The 4,581-nt window shown below is 40.5% G+C and overlaps 1 pseudogene; it reads right to left on the reverse strand.

The window, feature by feature from the left end:
- Window positions 1–3,007: 3,007 nt before the first annotated feature.
- On the reverse strand, window positions 3,008–3,864 carry LOC147903184 (uncharacterized; annotated as a pseudogene).
- Between the last annotated feature and the right edge of the window lie 717 nt (window positions 3,865–4,581).

A 4,581-nucleotide genomic window follows, 5' to 3' on the forward strand; every position in this document is an offset into this window, starting at 1 on the left:
CGCATGTACCAGCCCGGAGGCAGACCGATGATTCGGCCAACCAGTCTGGGAGAGAACGAGAAACGTAGAATCTCGACCCATGCAGTAGTTGGTGTCCACCAAAACTCCATATGCAGTCTCCACATGGCCGTGACTAGACCTAACCCATGCTTAGGTTTGCTTCAGTCCAACAATGCTTATGTTGCCATTGCACTATTGAGTACAAGCTTGAGCCCAATTCCTGGTGAGGTCTAGTGCCATGAAGTACAGGAGTGCATACAAGTCAAGCGCAACTGTCCAAGAAGGCTGATTTACATACACTTCTTGAATCGAAGATAGTTCATAAGCTACTTCCAAGCTACCTATACAAAAAGGAAGATGGGTCAAACTAGAGATTTGGAAAAGGTTCAAGGGCAATCCTAGCTTCGCCTAATGCATTCACCCTCCCGTAATCTATAGGCAATGAAGGGAGAGGAACTTCTAGAGGATGGGAACGAAAAGAGGGGAGAAAGAGGGCTGGGGCAGGTTACGAAAAGAGGAACTTCTAGAGGATGACAAAGAGTGTTGAAGGAAGCTTGAGGCGGAGGCGGAGGCAGGCTGCAGGTTGCCTTGCTAGAGAGTGCTTGCAATGGTGGGAAAGCATAGACGCGTGAGGGAATACACTGTATGCCCTATTCACTTATGTCTTGTTCACTCAGGCTTTGTGGATTAGTAGAAATAGCAAAAGTCCACAAAATTTCAGTCGCTAGTACAGCTCGTGGTTCCACGGTCTAGGCGATCCTTTTGTCTAAGCTAAGAGGTCATGAGCTCTAATCCTGCTTGCCCCTACTCGTTAATATAAATATAATTATTAATAAACTTTGCCTTGTCTCCCCTCTTTTTTCTTTTCACACATCTCTCCTTCGTCCCTCTTTTCACACATCTCGAGCCTCGTCTCCCCTCTTTTTGCTTTTCACACATCTCTCCTTCGTCCCTCTTTTCACACATCTCCCCTTTGCCCGAGCCTCATCTCCTCTTTTCACACATCTCCCCTTTGCCGGAGCCTCATCTCCTCTTTCCACACATCTCGCCTTTGCCCAGCCTCATCTCCTCTTTTCGCACATCTCCCCTTTGCCCGAGCCTCATCTCCCCTTTACAATGCCCCACTTTTCACACATCTCCCCTTTGCCCGAGCCTCATCTCCCCTTTACAACGCCCTCGGATACTTCCATCCGAATAGAGGGGGGTAGATATTTGCGGCGTCATAAATATCTATAGCATTTCGATGGAATCAATGATTGAATGGTTGGTGAAACAAATCCCTTCACACCAAGTTTCACGGGAATTTATTATCTTTTGATTCCTAGTCACCATCTTTCAATTCCTGCCGGAGTCATATCTGCACAACCCATTCAGGAAGGGGGGTTGACATGAGAGTCGAAGTATGGGATATTCATTATATCAAATATGTATGGGGCGTGGCCAAGTGGTAAGGCAGCGGGTTTTGGTCCCCTCATTCGGAGGTTCGAATCCTTCCATCCCAGATCTTGATGCATAAGTAGATACACCCCATCTCCTTTTCTGTGATCTTTTTTTTTCCTTCTTTTGTGGGAGAGTCAGGAATGTTCTAAATTGGGACGGACTGTCCTCCCACGTATTGATGGATCGTCCAGTTCATGTTACGACGATGAGCCGGATATAGCAATAGATCCCGGGGCAAAAAACAATGTTAAGAATAATTCATGAAATTAGCCTATTGGATGTATGCCTTCCATTTACGTCCCTCTTTTCCCTTCCCCTATCACACATTGCCATCAAATATTTTGCACCTTCCTTTCTTTAATGAATAATTCACTAAACCCATCTTATACATAACCTCATGAACTCATTATAAAATACGTTTATCCAACACCTCTATTCAACAATAAAGAGTAATACACCTTAGAAAAATTCAGGTTTGATTGGTTTAGGAATCACAAAAGCACACCCTCGAAGACAAGTTTCAACCACCAAAATATACGCTGATTTTGTAACATTCTTAGCTCTCAAAACCTTTACATATGAAGACAAGTAAGCACACCCTCGAAGACAAGTTTCAACCACCAAAATATACCAACACCCCATCTTAATCCAATGAGCTGATTTTGTACTATATGGATCATTTCTAACATTCTTAGCTCTCAAAACCATTACATATGAAGAAAATTTTAATTTTGTACTATGTGGACCACAATTTCGAACATTCTTAGCTCTAAAAACCTTTACATATGGAGAAAATTTTCTCAATACATTGACTTCAAGTTTTCATCCTGAGAGCAAGACACAATGGGAAAATCACAATGTGAAGGAACACAATCTTTCTTATCATAAATAAAGGCATACACCTTTGCAAATTAAAAAAAAAAGAACTCAAAATGAAGCATGACTTGTCACAATAATGAAAACAAATATATAAGAGCGTAATGGACGAAACGTTTTTCAAAGCATCAACGTATGCTCAGGAGAGTCTTACTTGCTTTTTCTAATATAAAACCCATAATACAAAACCAAAATTTAAATAAAAACAAGAAGACCTCATGAATGATGTTCTAATATGAAGAACACACTTAAGAGATGTTCAAAAGCCCATAAGAGTAAGTAAGACAAAGCCAATGAGCAGCCATGACTCCCTTCCATCCATTCATAACACTATGCCTCTTGTGCTTCTTATTGCACTAGATAGTCTTCTACTTCAATTCCGTATATGACTCCTCTAAACTAGAAAACCCCAATAAAGCAAGACATTTCCCTGATATCTTTCAATGTGCATCACAATGATGAATTGGACCTTGAGATTAACCATCTAGTAGCCGATTCCCTCTGAAGTTTCCCTCAGGATAACTGGAGCTCATTGCGCAGTTTTATCGAGTAAAGCGAATGATTAGAGGCATCGGGGGGTGTAACACCCTCGACCTATTCTCAAACCCTAAATAGGTAAGTGGACGAGGTTGCTCTGTTGAACCCCGGTGCAGAATGGGAGCTCCAAGTGGGCCATTTTTGGTACATTTATCTACAAAATACATGCTGCACTCATGAGATTCCCCCAATGGGCAATCCGCACATCCCACCAACTAAACCATATGTCCATTGAAGGAATGTCGACCTCACGAACATGTCCTGCATGCCACCACTTTTGAATGAGCTTTGCTTGGTTGGTAGCTTCTTGCTTTGTCTTACATAATCTCCCATTCTTACACATGGTGATATGCTCATTCCTCATATCCTCTTTGACGAATTTCTTTGTATGCTTATGCAAGCTTTGTTCCCAATGGAAGAGACATGAGCACTCTCTCCCAACAATTATATTGTTTGGACCCCCATTGAAAATAGTTCTCATAGCTATCGAATTTGCTCGAGCTTCATCAGACATGAAACCATGAAAATCCGCAGGGGGATACCCACATTGTTTCATTGTGGTATTCAACATCTCCCAAAATAGGATTTGGCTTTCAGCATCTTCATCTTTCATCTCACATGTGACGATGGTCATTAATTCCTGCACACTAGTAATTAAATATTATACCACAACTCTCTTGATGATAGCAACATGGATACATAAGGATGGAGGGAAGTTATACCTAGGATCATAAACATGACATGCCATTGTGCTCCACCCATGCAAAGAGCATCACTAATCGCATGATGCCTTGCATACATAGGTTCATCAAGGAGCTCATCATCACTCACTCGATGGGTGTGATCAAATTGTACCCATGAATTCCTCAAATCACCATTTCCTGCTCTTCTCATGCGATTGACAAGATCCACACCAGATGCTGGACCATTGGTTGACATTTTAAAAACAAAACATTTTTCATCTGGCAAGCCTTGCGCTGGAAAACGACTTCCATGGAAGAATGAATACATCGACCTTTTCTTTAGTAAACACTTATTTCATTAATTTTGGACTTGTCAATGTACAAATTCATTTTTACATATACTTTTGGACTAGTTTTCAGATAAAATTTAAGAAAAACCCAATCTTCAAAGCACATATAAAAACATAAAAACAAGCATTTTTATATATTTTTTTTAAGGACATGAAACTAAAATTATAAAATTTAACGCAGCCTAGATAAGTTACATGAAAAAATAAGATTCGGTTGTTGTAAACTCTCTTAATATTTAATGGTGTTAATAAACACCTTCAAAAGTTAAGCCTGAGATTTTCAAGACTACAGCCATTCAATTTTTCCTCTAGATGTTTCCTCTAGATGCTCCACCACGTTATCAATAAATGCCTTAATGATAGATGACATAAATACATATAGATGCAAGTCTGTATATGTGGACAATGAGGTTTCACCACCTCTCAAATTAAAAATTTGAGCAAGGAGCAAAAAGCAGTTATATCCGACTCTCCACCCACAACTGTGGTTATCATTCTGCTTCGCTGCAGGGCATGTTACATACTCTATTTGATCTTCCAAGTCACCCTCCATTTGCATAAGTGCATCTATAGCACCTACCAACTTTCGAGCAGATCTACACATCAAAATAGAAAACATAAATGAATGTGCGCATTGCATAGGATGCATCTCATTGACATAATTATGACACAAGTAGGTTATACTTACTCTGACA

This window comes from Dipteris shenzhenensis, chromosome 4, assembly GCF_047967505.1.
Source record: "Dipteris shenzhenensis isolate YYH24624 ecotype China chromosome 4, Dip_SZ_1.0, whole genome shotgun sequence".
Lineage (NCBI taxonomy): Eukaryota > Viridiplantae > Streptophyta > Polypodiopsida > Gleicheniales > Dipteridaceae > Dipteris > Dipteris shenzhenensis.